General features: G+C 46.0%; 6 non-coding genes across 6 annotated transcripts; 3 read left to right on the top strand and 3 right to left on the bottom strand.

Moving 5' to 3' along the window:
- Positions 1-2,949: 2,949 nt before the first annotated feature.
- On the bottom strand, positions 2,950-3,021 carry trnaq-cug (transfer RNA glutamine (anticodon CUG)). The gene has a single exon. It is a non-coding gene; the product is annotated as a tRNA-Gln (tRNA).
- Positions 3,022-3,309: 288 nt separating this feature from the next.
- trnag-ccc (transfer RNA glycine (anticodon CCC)) lies at positions 3,310-3,380 on the top strand. Its single transcript has one exon. It is a non-coding gene; the product is annotated as a tRNA-Gly (tRNA).
- Positions 3,381-3,992: 612 nt separating this feature from the next.
- Positions 3,993-4,064, top strand: trnae-cuc (transfer RNA glutamic acid (anticodon CUC)). The gene has a single exon. It is a non-coding gene; the product is annotated as a tRNA-Glu (tRNA).
- A 4,558-nt stretch (positions 4,065-8,622) lies between these two features.
- trnaa-ugc (transfer RNA alanine (anticodon UGC)) lies at positions 8,623-8,694 on the bottom strand. The gene has a single exon. It is a non-coding gene; the product is annotated as a tRNA-Ala (tRNA).
- Positions 8,695-10,684: 1,990 nt separating this feature from the next.
- trnar-acg (transfer RNA arginine (anticodon ACG)) lies at positions 10,685-10,757 on the top strand. Its single transcript has one exon. It is a non-coding gene; the product is annotated as a tRNA-Arg (tRNA).
- Positions 10,758-12,031: 1,274 nt separating this feature from the next.
- trnaq-cug (transfer RNA glutamine (anticodon CUG)) lies at positions 12,032-12,103 on the bottom strand. Its single transcript has one exon. It is a non-coding gene; the product is annotated as a tRNA-Gln (tRNA).
- Between the last annotated feature and the right edge of the window lie 3,515 nt (positions 12,104-15,618).

The following is a 15,618-nucleotide window of genomic DNA, read 5'->3' as shown; positions in this document are numbered from 1 at the left end:
GGATATTTCTTTCTAGAGTATAAAGTTTAAGAGTGTAGTACTGTATTCAGTATGTACTGAGTAAGACATAACAAAATCCAATGTTTCTGACTGGATGACCATGGGGTTCCCTTGGTTTCAAGTCCCCACCCAGGCCTGTGCTGTTTAATACCTTCCAAGATAAAGCAAGATGTTTAAGGGCACACCCAATCCGGACAGAGATGGCCTCTGGAAAAGATGAATAATGGGAAACAGGTGTGAATGATACTCACTGAAGCTGAGCAGGAGAGAGGCCACAGGGAACTTTTAGGGCATTGGTGTCAGCACATCCATGACCAGCTTACATGTCAAGGTGACTTTATAGGTAATGGGGACTCACCTCCACCACACCCAGTGTGCAGCCCCACCTGGATGATGCTCCAGTCTGCTCACACACACCAGCTCTCAGGGGGGAGGAGAGCAGAGTGATGAAGCCAGTTCAGAGATGGGGATTATTAGGAGGCCATGATGGGTGAAGGCCAGGGGGAAATTTGGCCAGGACACCGGGGTAACTGTTTTTGAGAAATGCCCTGGGATTTTTTAATGACCACAGAGAGTCAGGACCTCGGTTTTACGTCTCATCTGAAGGACGGCACCTGTTTACAGTACAGTGTTCCCGTCACTATACTGGGGCATTAGGACCCACATGGACCACAGGATGAGCGCCCCCTGCTGGCCCCACTAACACCTCTTCCAGCAGCAACCTTCGTTTTTCCCAGGAGTCTTCCATCCAGGTACTGACCAGGCTCTCTCCTGCTGAGCTCCAGTGGACTGCCAGCTGGGGGCTGCAGGGTGATATGGCTGCTGGCAATAAACTGGCACAGGGTGCTTGGCCACCACTGCACGGCTGAGGCGGCTGGCTCTTCAAACCATCACCTCTTGCCAGTGGGTGACGGAGGCAGCAGGTACCCAATCTCCAGGGGTTAAGGGGTCAGGCGCCCAGTTTTCCCAGTCCTCCACAGCACCAGGGAGCGAGGGAGGGAAGACAGCAGCAGCCTCTGTCACAGCTCTCTCTGGCCAGCCCACCAGCCATCGTCATCACGCCCTCCAGGGGGAAACCGGGCTTGACCCTCAAACCCAAACTGGGGATGCCAGGGATTGAATGGGGGGCCTCATACATGCAAAGCATGCGTTCTACCACTGAGCTACATCCCCGACTAACACCCTCATCACCTAATATAATAACCTTCGCCCTCCACTTCCTCATCCCCTGCCCCACACTGACCAAGGCTCTGTGTCCAGTAAGGCTCCTGCTACATCACCATCGTCAAGCCATGATCTACTGCATGACATAGTCCACTCAGGGGCCCTTATTCATTAAAGAGAGATATCTGGGTGCTTTCGCCTTCCTCCTCCTCGCTCCCAGCACACAGACCCCTCTCCCTCCTCCAGCCGCCTGTTCCTGCTTCACCTCTCAGAAACCCTGACGCACTGGGAGCCTTATCTACCTGTGCTCAAGCACCGACTGACTGATGGGTGAACACTTGTGTACCTGTGAGGACAGTGGAGGGGAACAGGGCTGGAGATATTCATGGCCCGGGAGCAGGAAACCAGGCCCTGACTGGAGCAGAGTTCTCAGGGTGCCGAGAGCTGACATTGTCCACCACTGTCCTCCTCCAGCTGCTTGTTCCTGCTCCATCGCTCAGCAGCACTAACGCACTGGTGACCCAGAATACTGTACCTGTGCTCACGTAGGGATTGATCGTTGAGCACTTGTGCACCTGTGAGGTGAGGTTGCACACACATGGGATGGGTTCTTTTCAGCTGTGAAACGAATGAATTCCTCTTGTTTCACACGTCTCACTCGATTGGTTTATGTACCAGCTGCAGAGATCTGCAGGCATTGCTTTGCACATTCATTGTGCCTGACATTTACATTTCGTGTGGACACAATCAAAATGATCTAGTGATTTGCAAAGCATGCAGCAAAGAGAAGATGCATCTTTTGAGGAACAGGAGTTTTAAGCAATGACTCCTGTTCTATGAAAACCTGTGTGGTGTGGCAATATCTGTACAGGGGGAGAGGAAAGAGATGAGAGAGACAAAGAGGAAGAAAAAGGGGGTTGTCACGAGCTGTGCTCTCAGGTTGTGATCAGGGGAGTGCTGTGTCAGAGTAAACGAGAGTGAGACAGAGAGAGGAAGAGCAGGGTTATCTCGAGCTGAGCTCTCAAGTTGCAGTCAGGGTCTGGTAGGAGGAAGTCTGTCAGCCACGCTCTAGGGATGTGGTCAGGTGCAAAGGTGTGTCAGACTGAACGGTTCCTGGTTTCGCCCAGGCCAGAGGTATAGTCGTGGATCGACCAGTTGCTATAAGAGCTCTATGAAGCCGTAAGTGCCGCGTTCACCAGCTTCACTGAGCTGTGATTGTCCGCCCTTGCCCCGCTAGCAGAGTGTGCGCTATTATCGCTACATAGACTGAATGAGAATCCAACAGATCTTATTTACTCTTTCTTACACACAGCAGCTCTCAGTGTCGCTGCTGTCGCTACACAGACTGTAAAAGCGTGTCGATCGCTCTCGGTGTCCTTTTAAGACCACCGGCGTGAATCCCAGTTACCGCTGTCTTCTCTTCACACACAATGAGAAAGCCAACCATCTCCATGGTGGTCTAGTGGTTAGGATTCGGCGCTCTCACCGCCGCGGCCTGGGTTTGATTCCCGGTCAGGGAATGGTCTTTGTTTTGTTTTTTTTAAATCCGCTTAGGAGCAATGAACTTGAACAAAATGCACCTAATATTTTAATCCTGTTGAAACCTTTGTAACAGAGTGAATGAATGAATTTGTTTCTGTGTTTTTCACGCAGATTTCACGAGAACAGGGTAAGAACGTGAATAAAAATACATTCGTGTGGCAGTCTCTAATCTACAGAAGCTGCTGTTTTGTTCCGGAAGTAATTTGTTTACAGTTCCTAAAACGAAAATAAAGGTCATAACTCAGGTTCTACCGAGATTTGAACTCGGATCGCTGGATTCAGAGTCCAGAGTGCTAACCATTACACCATAGAACCAAGACTTAAGCATGTAAGCTACAGGTTCCCACTATGATCCTCTGCGTGTTCAACCTGCCTCCGCGAGACTCCGGTGTCTGTGTGACGTCGATGCTCCGCTGTAGCCGCTGTGCATCTGAGCCCCACAAACGGTTCCGTCCGCTTTCAGTCTCACAGACACGTCCGCACTCCCGCTTAACAATCACCGATCAATAACCATCGGGCTCCAGACACTCCGCTCCTGCGCTCTGAGTCATTTGTGAGAGGAAAGAGCGCTCAAGCAGTTGCGTTGAAACACAGTCTTCAGGTGCGCCAGTGGTGTAGTGGTATCATGCAAGATTCCCATTCTTGCGACCCGGGTTCGATTCCCGGCTGGCGCATAAAACCGTGGTTTCTTTTAAACCTTCACAAAGCAACGCAAAATATTGTTATTTTAATAACAATGGATTACGAATGCAGTTTATCGCAAGACTCTGGTGGACGGACACAGAGCCCTATCCAGCAGCTCTAGACGGTGCTCGGGGAAGCGCTTAGTCTGTTTCAGCACAGGGAGCGAGTATGAGCTCAGTCCGGCTCGGTTACTGTCGGACTGATCAACAGCTTCACAGGATTATTACTGTTGTTCCGATACGCTGCTTCCATCTCACTAAAAACTCACACTGGAGAGCTCGGTTTGGAACGGGCTCACCCGAGAGGCAGAAAAGGACCGTTTGACTCGAGTCCTTGTATCTAAATACAAGAAAAAAATCTGTTTTACACGCCAATATAATAAATACCTTCAAACACCTTCGAGTCTCAATATGCAAAACAAAGTCTATGTACCAAACAGATCTTATTTTCACTTTCTTACACAGAGCAGCTCTCAGTGTCGCTGCTGTCGCTACTCAGACTGTAAAAGCGTGTCGATCGCTCTCTGTGTCCTATTAAGATCACCGGCGCGAATCCCAGTTACCGCTGTCTTCTCTTCACACACAGTGAGAGACCCGACCGTCTCCCTGGTGGTCTAGTGGTTAGGATTCGGCGCTCTCACCGCCGCGGCCCGGGTTCGATTCCCGGTCAGGGAAGAGTCGCCTTTTCCTCCCTTTGTTCTCATCACACCCTCCCTGGAGATAAGATCGAACACATTTTGAAACCTTTGGAAAGCCAATGTTGCTGTGCCAATTTGTGGATTAGGTTTGCACACTTTACCGATAGATAATACTTTCTTACTTTCGGTACTGCCTATACGGCAGTGAAGTGTGGGGTCCCCTCACAGACCGGGCGTACACTCAATGGGACAAACACCCAACAGAAACTCTGCACATGAAGATCTGTAGAAACATCCTCCGTGTGCAGAGAAAAACACCTAACAACGGGTGCCGGGCCGAAGACCTGTACCCACTATTGATAAACATACAGAAAAGAGTATTAAAGTATTGGCTACACCTAAAAAACAGCGACCAAAATTCACACCACCACAAAGCTCTGCTGAGCCAAGAGCCAGCTAGTCTTGAGGCTCACTAGCCCGAGCCACACCGGCCAGCATCAGGACAGCACTACTAGAGCACCACAACTCAGACTCAACCACATCACAGCACAGACTTTACTTTACTTTTATTTTATGTTTTGCTCCATGTTAATTTTATTATTTTTATTTGCTTTAGCAACACTGATTGTACCCATCGGTCATGCTAATAAAGCACCTTGAATTGAATTGAATTAATAGCGTTTCGCGCAGGCTAGTAACTGACTAGTAACTAGTAGTTAAACCCTCGCTACCAGGCTGCTGCACGCCTGACTTGTACATATCTGTGAAAACCCTCCCATGTGTTTTTCTATTTTTTTAGGAAATAAACTGTTAAAAGGGAGTCCTGTGTGAGCTCCTCCTGCACGCACCGGAGACTGCACACGATCAACTGTAAATCTGACAGAACTGGGAGGGATCCGCTGACGTCACCACAGCCTGGCAGAATAGGGACTGTGACGTTGGCGCCGTCAGGAAGTCGAGCAGTGCATTGTGGGAGTTGTAGTTAATAAAACACTACAGAGAAGGACAAAAAACTCAGTCATCTTCTACAGAAGAAAACCATCAACACCCCGAACACCCTCACCAACCCTAACCTTGTTGTCACCATACCTTCTGACCTTTCCCTTTCACAGGATGAGCGATCCCTCCTCAGCAAAGGGCTCAGTTTTGTACCAGTTCCCAGGAAGCTGGACATCCCCCAGACCAATGTCGACCTTAACCGCTTTTACCGCAGGATCCGTCTCAGAGCACATTTTGCCGACAATTCCTCTTCACAGGCAGCTGATAACAACCCGGTTATTGATGTCATTAACAACATTAATCCCAAACAGAGCTGTTGGACTCCCTCCTCTGGCCGTTTTCCACCAGTTGATTATTTCATCAACCAATGCACTAATCAAGCTCCCAAGGCACTCTCTATACCCAGTAAACATAGGTCTAACCTCACCCAAGGAGAAAATCAGGCGCTCCAGTCTCTCCGCAACAGGGATGATATCGTCATCAAACCAGCGGACAAAGGAGGCGCTGTTGTGGTGTGGCGTAAGGATCTATACATCTCTGAAGCCTCTAGACAACTAACTGACACTTCTGCCTACCTCCCTCTCGAACAGGACCCTACCACTGACTACCAAAAGGAAGTGGTATCCACCATTTCTCTTCTTATCAGCAGTAATGAGCTCCCCCAGGAGGCAAACCGGCTCATCATGGAACATCCACAGGTATCTCAATTTTACCTCCTCCCCAAAATCCACAAACCGGACACCCCTGGACGCCCCATCGTATCAGCATGTAACTGTCCAACTACTTACATCTCAGCCTTTCTCGACAGCCTCATGAGACCGCTGGTTGAAGATCTTCCCTCATACATCAAAGACACCAACCACGCGCTCCAACTTTTTAATGATTTCCAATTTCAGGGTACCGAATGCTACATTTTTACCATGGACATCACATCTCTGTACACCGTCATTCCCCATAATGACGGCCTTACAGCACTCAAGCACATGCTGGACAAACGCACAGTGATTGATCCACCCACCCACACCCTGGTACGCCTTGCAGAATTGGTCCTCACATTGAACGCATTCTCTTTCAATAATCTTTTTTACCAACAGGTCAGTGGAGTTGCCATGGGCACCAGAATGGGACCCAGCTATGCCAACATTTTTGTCGGCTGGGTAGAAGAACGCTTCTTCGCTTCCTACACTGGCTATGTCCCTGACCTCTACAAACGATATATTGATGACTGCGTCGGTGCCGCCACATGCTCCAACGATCAGCTTGAGTTCTTCCTGCACCATTTCACCAACTTCCACCCGTCCCTCAAATATACGATTAACATATCTTCCACTACTCTTCCGTTTCTAGACATCCACTTGTCTATCAACTACCCCCGACTGTCCACTTCAGTTTATTACAAACCCACGGATTCACACAGCTACCTCCTGTACAGCTCATTTCACCCCAACCACACTAAAAACTCTCTTCCTTTTTCACAGTTCCTTAGGTTACGACGATTATGCAGCGACGACATCGACTTCGAGAACCAAGCCCTCGAAATGTACTCATTTTTCATCAACAGAGGATACCCTAGCAGTGTGATTGACAGGGCCCTTGCCCGAGCCAAAAACACCCCCCGGACCATCAACCCGATCAGGAACTCCCGCCGTAACAACCGCATTCCTCTGGTGCTTCCTTACCACCCTAACACACTTCCTATCCCCAGGACCATTAACCACAACTTTTCCATCCTACAGGATGATCCCTCCATTGGGGCCCTCTTTTCTGATCGCCCTATTATCTCATATCGCCGACCACCTAATCTGCGTAACCTCCTTGTTCACAGCTCCCTTGACCGCCCTCAACAACCATCCACACCAGGCACTTTCCCTTGCAACAGAGCTCGCTGTATCACCTGCAAATACACAGCCACCACCACACTCATTCAAGGCCCCTCAGGACAATTCCGGATCACCCAGACAGCATCTTGTACCTCCAGCAACCTTGTTTACTGTATCTCTTGCAGTAAATGCCCAGCCATCTACATTGGAGAAACAGGAAGGAGACTCGGAGACCGTTTCAGAGAACACGTCAGGGCTGTAAAGATTAAAGATCTCTCCAAGCCCATTGTTTCTCATTTCACCTCTGACGGCCACGACCACTCTAATCTCTCCGTCTGTGTTCTCAAAGACGGTTTTCCAAACTCATACATCAGAAAGACCACCGAAACTAAAATTATTCTGCAGCTAGGATCACACCTTCTCCCTTCCCTTAACGACAGACTACTGTTCTTTTAAATTTTCTCCATTCATTGGAAGTTTCATTTCACACCTCTCTGCACCCATTCTGACTTCACACCTCTTGATTGGCCTCTCTTTCTGTCCCCTGCTCCCGCCTCTCACTCCTCCTCCCTCCCAACCTTTGTTCTCCCGCTACTTTACCTTTGCCTACTGCCCTGTCTCTCTCACACCTGAAGAAGGCTCCACGGCCGAAACGTTGTGTTCTCTTTCTTCTTTTTTTCAGCATGGAATAAACCTATTACTCGTTAATAAAACACGGCTACGTCTGTGAGCAGCTATAGCCAGTTCTAATACCCGGCTTCCCGTAAGACAGGGTTACAAGTGCACGAACAAAAAACGGCAACACAAAGAAAAATGAGACAGAAATGCTGTGACATGAAATACTTCTTCCACACTATTTATTGTGCAGCATTTCTATAGATAACGCTGCGGCAGCAACACAACGACCTGAAATGCGTGATTGCTCCCAGAAGTTTTTCATGAAGAAGAAAGCCTGTGTATTTCCCGCAATGTGGGGAAAAAGAATAGTTTTCACCAGGCCGCCCTCCACAGAACATTCTACTGTCGTGGTGTTTTTAAGATTTTAGAAAATTCACAAAAACGTCTCATCAAGAGCTCAACACGCGCTCTCCCCTCAGCGCTGCCCTCTTCCCTAACAACAGATTATTATGAGAACCTATTTCCATTTTGAACACTTTTCACGTGTGACGCTTTTCTGTGTTACTGTTTTTTGATCGTGCACTCATTTTTTGTGTTGCCGTTTTTTCTCTGAGTACTATTTTTAGTTTGTGCACTCTTTTTTGTTTCTGTGTTTGGCACTTCTGGGTCACCGTACGTTTATGACCGACATAATAATGTAATGGAAAAAGGAAAAATGCGATTCGAATACCTCAATTGATTTATGAAGAGAAACGATCAAGCCTAAGTCTTTTTCGGGCTTTTGTTCTCCTACATTACCTTTGCTTACTGCCCTGTCTTTCTCACTGCTGAAGAAGGCTCCACGGCCGAAACGTTGTGTTTTTTCTTCTCTTTTCAGCATGGAATAAACCCATTGCTTGTTGCAATTAGTGTTTCTCAGTCATTGCTGGCAGACAGGAGCAGTGGAACGCAGAGCCCTATCCAGCAGCTCTAGACGGTGCTCGGGGAAGCGCTAAGTCTGTTTCAACACAGGGAGCGAGTATGAGCTCATTCCGGTTCGGTTACTGTCGAACTTGGCATTTGAGGCTCTTTGGATCGCAACGTGAAAAAACAACTGCCTACAGCGTGCGTCTTACCCAGTGTAGGAAGAGTAGATATCATATTTAGCAAAAGCGATTTTGGAGATGCCGGGGATTGAACCCGGGGCCTCATACATGCAAAGCATGCGCTCTACCACTGAGCTACATCCCCGACAAGGGCTTAATCTCTTCGGCTGTTTGATAGAGTCTGTGATTACCAGTCACTGACTGCAGCTCTATGTCAGGACGTGTGACGAGTTTTTAACGGTAATAACAGGACATTCACACGTCAGTACAATAAACACGGATAAGTTTTGCTTCAGCCTTTATTGAGCTTTCGATCAACCTCTGATATTCGCTATTTTTAATTTTCGATGTCAGAGAACAATAAAACGACACCTTCCTTCAAGCCAGCGACCTAAGGATTCCCAGCGGTTTCCACTACAGTCCTCCGCTCTACCAACTGAGCTATCGAAGGGACAATTTCTCACACATTCAGCCCAAATTCGTGCGGTGTTCCTGGTCATTTCAATCGCATTTCGACGTCAGGTTTTGGAAAAAGGAGTATGTTGCAATTAACAAGTATTTCTTTCCAAGTAACACACTGGGGATGATGAAAGAATGACGCCGCGGAAACTAAAAAGCAAGCAGAAACGGTAATTCTGCGATTCATCCAAGTATTAAAATTGGGAATACAGAGGGGAAACGCGAATCTCCCGGACTCCCAGTATGAGGTGCGGGAGCGACAGGCGTCAACAGTAAAGCAGCAAGCATGGGAATTCAAATTTCATACTTAATACAAGGACTCAAAATCAAAACCAAATCCAAATAATAAAGTCAATTGAACACTTAACGTTTAATAATGCAGAATACCCTTATATCGACAAAGAGGCTTTACTTATATTTTCATTTATTTTTGAATTACAAAGCTGACGGAGCAGTCGTTGACATTCAAACACATGCAAAAAGATTATCTGGTGTATTTTAACAGAAACGCCTTTCTTACTTTAAAAGTAACATTAAAATGCCTGACACATTTAATAATCAGTCGGTTAATTTGTAGGCCATAATTATTACTTTTTATGTCTGGTGTTAAGATATAACCGAATGTGCCTGGCAGTGTAATGATATTTTTAAAGCAAAGAAAGTCTCCTGTAAACAATGGAAGCTGTAATAAAGGCAAAGGGTGGACACACTAATCAATTAAAGATCTGACACTATATTTAGTTGTGGATGCTTTTGTGTAATTTTCTGTTAAATATATGTTTCCTGGAATAATTTCTGACATTGAAAAATCAAGTAATTGCACTTAATGACCGTTTTGACTGGAAATTAAATAAACGAAAAGGTAGTCTCTGACTTTTCACAGTACTGAAAGTGCTGTTAATATCTACAGTAGGTCAGTGGGAGTTAGTTATAATAGACATGAACACATTCTGTTAACTACCTTTTCTTCCTTCATTTTTTCGATAGTGGACTCTGGAATGTCCCTCTCCCTGAGGAAATCGATAAGATCCTCCATCCTGCAATTGTGGCCTAGGAAGCACACGTGGGACATTGATTAGTTAGCATAGTGTACTTATCTAGCCTACTGGTAATCCATTGAAGCTCAGCAGGTATGAGCCTGGTCAGTACCTTGATGGGAGACTTCCTGGAAAAAACTAAGGCTGCTGCTGGAAGAGGTGTTAGTGGGGCCAGCAAGGGGTGCTCACCCTGTGGTCCATGTGGGTCCTAATACCCCAGTATAGTGATGGAGACCCTATACTGTAAACAGGCGCCGTCCTTCGGATGAGACGTAAAACCGAGGTCCTGACTCTCTGTGGTCATCAAAAAAACCCAGGGCTGTTCTTGAAAAGAGTAGGGGTGTAACCCTGGCATCTAAAGTCTGGAAGCTGTGACAGCTGTATGATGTTTTGGAAGAAAACGGCGTTTCTTTGATGTCGAAATCAAGCGGAATTTGAACGTGACACAAGCGCACAAGTAATTAGTCTTTCGTCAAAGTCATTGCTGGCAGATAGGAGCAGTAATAGATATTAGGAGATGTTATTTTAAAAGACAAAATGTAGAAAACGCGTGTATCTAAGTTAGAAAAGTTGGACCGGGGCGATGCCGTACTAGTAGCGGCGCTGAGGTCACTGTGGTACGGGGCAGCTGTGCCAGCGGGGCCAGTGGCGCAATGGATAACGCGTCTGACTACGGATCAGAAGATTGTAGGTTCGACTCCTGCCTGGCTCGTGTGTCTTTTAAACACATCGGGCTGCTCTCTAGCCTATTGCCTTCTGTTCATTGTTAGTAGCCTTAGCTAATCAAGGCCCGTATCGCCACCGAGAATGATCCAATCACAGCATCCTCTCTCATTCTTGATAGTTTTCTCCAATCGCGGCGCTCCCTGCTGCCAAGTGCCGTGCTGGGAGTTTAATGTAGTTTAATCAGCAGCATGTGAGCTCATGAAGAAAACTAAGTTTACTTGTGGGCGGATTCTCACATGTGGAGTCTTCCCTTATGCTCCTGCGTTAGTTGTATCAATAAAGCGTCACTTTCCGTCGGGATCGGTCTTTCAGACACGTCTGAACTCGCTCTCCACCATCACCCTGCAGTGCTGAGAGAACGATCTCCTAAAATCTGAAAGCGAAAATAAACCACGGAAAAATAATCCTTCAAACCTTCGAGTCTCAAACCGTCTCACTATGCAAACAAATCTTAGTTCCAAGCAGTTCTTATTTTCTCTTTCTTACACACAACAGTTCTCAGTGTCGCTGCTGTCGCTACACAGACTGTAAAAGCGTGTCCCAGAGCGCAGAGCGGAGTGTCAAACTGCTCAACTGAGTGAAACAACAATAACATGGCCTAAGATTAGACTAATAAAAGAGAGAACTAAAGTCTGGAAGCTGTGACAGCTGTATGATGTTTTGGAAGAAAACGATGTTTCTTTGATGTCGAAATCAAGCGGAATTTGAACATGAAACAAGCGCACAAGAAATTAGTCTTTCGTCAAAGTCATTGCTGGCAGAAAGGAGCAGTAAAAGATGTTCAGAGATGTTATTTTAAAAGACAAAATGTAGAACACAAGTTAGAAAAGTTGGAGATGGGTTAAGATAAGTTGCCCAGTGGGCAAAAGACGTATAATATACGTCTATTAAACGCATACCTTAGACGTCTAAATGTGGTCTATAATTCGTCTAGAATGAAATTCTAATATACGTCTAAAGTTATACGTCAATTATACGTCTAGGCTCTGCTTCTCTCTTTTAGTGGTAAAGCAGACTTTATTGGGCGAGCAGATCAGAGAGGCGGGAAGGAGCTTTCTTCATCCAACACAGAACCTGAACCTGACTCTGGTATCGTAAAAACACACCTGTAATAAAGCAAACAAAGCCGAAAAAAGGAGGAAATCTCGTACTTAAGTTCAGGAAGTGATCGCTGCTAACCTAACGATACATGAAAGGTTTGAAGTACACATGTAAGATTAACAAAATGCTCACCGAGTAGTAAGAGCGAGCTGAAAAGGCAGGTCCCACCGAGATTTGAACTCGGATCGCTGGATTCAGAGTCCAGAGTGCTAACCATTACACCATGGAACCGATACATTGAGTAGCAGCAGTAGGACACAGAGCCCTATCCAGCAACTCTAGACGGTGCTCGGGGAAGCTCTAAGTCTGTTTCAGCACAGGGAGCGAGTATGAGCTCAGTCCGGCTCCCAGCAGCAGGGACGTGCGGAGCGGGGGTCTACAGTGGCCCGAGCCTTTGCCCTTATTGGCTCAAGTGCCCTTTTCTGCTTGTGGAAAAAAAAAGTCCAACCAATTTGATTATTTTCGTCACTCGACGATTCTGCTTCTGTATTTAGCACGGATCTCCCGTTAGAAAAAAACATCTTTGACCTAATTGATCTCACCCGAGCAAAAGTGCCCGCCTCCTGTTCGTTGTAGAAAGCAGGAAAAAAAGCAGCGATAAGCAACGGAGGCTACTACACCTTTCTTGTGTTTAAGAAAGACTATTTTCATTCATCCATTCCAAGTTTGCAAACCGACGAACTCGCCACGTTATTGTCTGCTACATACCTAGCTAGATTTGAGATGTCCTTCAGACGGTTTAGTTAAATGAGTAGACAAGTCAGTCGTTTTGTATTTGATATATACAGCTGCCATGCATATTCTTTGTTGTATAAATATGGTTCAATCACAGAAACAGGAGAGCAGGTCTTCAGAAAAAAAAGAGAAAGAATTTAGGGAGGCAGCTAAAGGGAGTACATCGCTTCATAACTGGGTCACAACTGGCGGCAGACGAACAGGTAAGTGGTCATCAAGAGGTCCAGTTCCTTCTTCTACATGCTACGTTCGCCTCAATAACACAAGATTCCTGTTTGGAACGGACTTTCTCGAGAGAGAGAAAAGGACCGTTGAACTCGAGTCCTTGTATCTAAATACAAGAAGACAATCTGTTTTACACGCCAATATCACCAGCAGCATGTGAGCTCCTGAAGAAAACTAAGTTTACTTGTGGGCGGATTCTCACATGTGGGGTCTTTCCTTGTGCTCCTGCGTCAATTGTATCAGTAAAGCGTCACTTTCCGTGGGGATCGGTCTCTCAGACACTTCCCGACTCGCTGTCAGCCATTTCCCTGGGTGCTGAGAGAATGATCTCCTAAAATCTGAAAGCGAAAATAAACCACGGAAATATTATCCTTCAAACACCTTCGAGTCTCAAACCGTCTCGCTATGCAAGCAAATCTTAGTTCCAAGCAGATCTTATTTTCTCTTTCTTACACACAGCAGCTCTGAGTGTCGCTGCTGTCGCTACACAGACTGTAAAAGCGTGTCGATCGCTCTCTGTGTCCTACTAAGATCACCGGCACGAATCCCAGTTACAGCTGCCTTTCTCTTCACACACAGTAAGAGACCTGACCGTCTCCCTGGTGGTCTAGTAGTTAGGATTCGGCGCTCTCCACCGCGGCCTGGGTTCGACTTCAGGTCAGGGAAGAGTCTCCTTTTCCTTCCTTTCTGTCATTACAGCTTCACTGGACACTGAAGATCCGTAGCTTCTTCTTCTTTTTCTTTTTCACAGCCTTAGTCCCAGACTGTCCTGGGGTCAGCTGCTTTGGTTGCTCTTCTCCACTTGTCTCTGTCGAGCACATCTTCCTCACTCACTTCACATACCTCCATATCTTTTCTCACACAATCTATCCATCTCTTTCTAGGCCTGCCTCTTCCCCTGTTACCTTCCACCTCAAATTCCATTACCCTCTTTGTTACTTCCTCAACGTCCCTCCTCATGATATGTCCATACCACCGTAACCTTGCCTCTCGCATCTTCTCAACTACATCCACCACCCTACATCGTCTACGGATTTCTTCATTTCTGATCTTCTCCTTCATTGAAATCTGCAGAATCCATCTCAACATCCTCATTTCAGTTCTTCTCATCAAGTTCTCTTCCTTCTTTCCAACTTCCAAGCATTCAGCTCCATATAGTGGTACAGGTCTAATCACAGTCTTGTACATTTTGCACTTTAACTTTCTAGGAATTTTCCTGTCACAGATTATTCCAGTTATTTCCCTCCACTTGTTCCATCCAGCTTTCACTCTTTGTTTTACTGCCTCCAGTGTTTCTCCTCCCTTTACCAGTTTTATTCCAATGTATTTAAAGCCATCAACCTGTTTCAGTTTTCCTCCATTTGTCTCCTCAACATTGGTCATAGTATCTCCTCTTCTCTCCATTACCATTATTTCAGATTTTTCTGCATTCATTTTCAGTCCACCCTTTTTCAGACTCCTCTGCCATTTGAACACTTTCTCCTGTAGTTCTACTTCTGAATCTGCCATCAGTGCCACATCATCAGCAAAGATGAGTTCCCAAGGCACTTCTGTTCTTACCTCCTCTGTCAGTGTGTCAATAATGTTTATAAAAAGGAAAGGACTTAGTGCTGATACTTGGTGTACTCCAACTGTGATTTCAAACTCTTTTGTCTCTCCCCGTTATGTGACCACCTTCGTAGTTGAATCTCTATAGGTTTTATTCCTAGAACATCTTCATATTAAAGTATCCGAAAGCAACTGTAGCGCTTCCCCGAGCACCATCTAGAGCTGTTGGATAGGGCTCGGCGTCCTACTGCTCCTGTCTGCCAGCAATAGCTTTGACTAAAGCCTAATTCCTTGTGCGCTTCCTTCTGGCAACGACCGGCGAAACTGCAGTAAGCACAGGTTGAAAACATCCGCTGGTTCAAATCAAATCAAAGTTTATTTATCAAATGCACAACAATACAGCGTGCTGCAGTAGTTGCTGGCAATGAAATGTCTTTTCTGCGGGCTCACAAAAATCACAAGAATCACAAAATTAAGGTTACGAAAATAAGGTTACATAATAATAGAAAATAATGTAAGAAAATATTGGTTGCTAAAAAAACAGATTTTTTTCGGATGGAACCGTTTGTAGGGCTCAGATGTACAGCGGCTACCGCAGAGCATCAGCGTCACACAGACACCGGAGTCTCACTCAGACAGATTGAACACGCAGAAGATCACATTATCACATCATCACAGAATTTCATGGTGACACATAGAAGGTGAAAAGCGCACAAGTAATTAGTCTTTCATCAAAGCCATTGCTGGCAGACAGGAGCAGTAAAAGACATTAGATGTTATTTTAAAAGACAACATGTAGAAAACACCTGTAAGCAAGTTAGAGAAATCGGAAGAGCGGTTGGTAGAGCGGAGGACTGTAGCGGAAACCGCTAGGAATCCTTAGGTCGCTGTTTCGAATCCGCCTTGAAGGAAGGCGTTGTTCTGTTGTTCTCTGATATCGAAATTAAAAAGAGCGAATCTCAGAGGTTCATCGAAAGCTCAATAACGGCTGAAGCAAAAGTTAACGGTGTTAATCTGTTGATACCAGCAGTAACTTTGAACCTGTTACTGCCAAAATAAAGCTACGGTGCCTTATCGGGAGTAGCAAAAGAAGTTCTCGATGATATGTCAAGATGTAAAAGGGGAAAAACCCCCAGCCTCATGGACCAGCAGCAACCCTCATTGTATAAGGCTGTTGTTTTGTTGTTTTGTTATTTTTAAAGTAAGAACGGCGTTTCTTTTAAAATACGCCAGATAGT

Source organism: Atractosteus spatula, chromosome 6, assembly GCF_055471065.1.
Source record: "Atractosteus spatula isolate fAtrSpa1 chromosome 6, fAtrSpa1.hap1, whole genome shotgun sequence".
Classification (NCBI taxonomy): domain Eukaryota; kingdom Metazoa; phylum Chordata; class Actinopteri; order Semionotiformes; family Lepisosteidae; genus Atractosteus; species Atractosteus spatula.
Note: the sequence above shows the minus strand (reverse complement) of the source record. Positions and strands in the feature narration are given on the sequence as shown.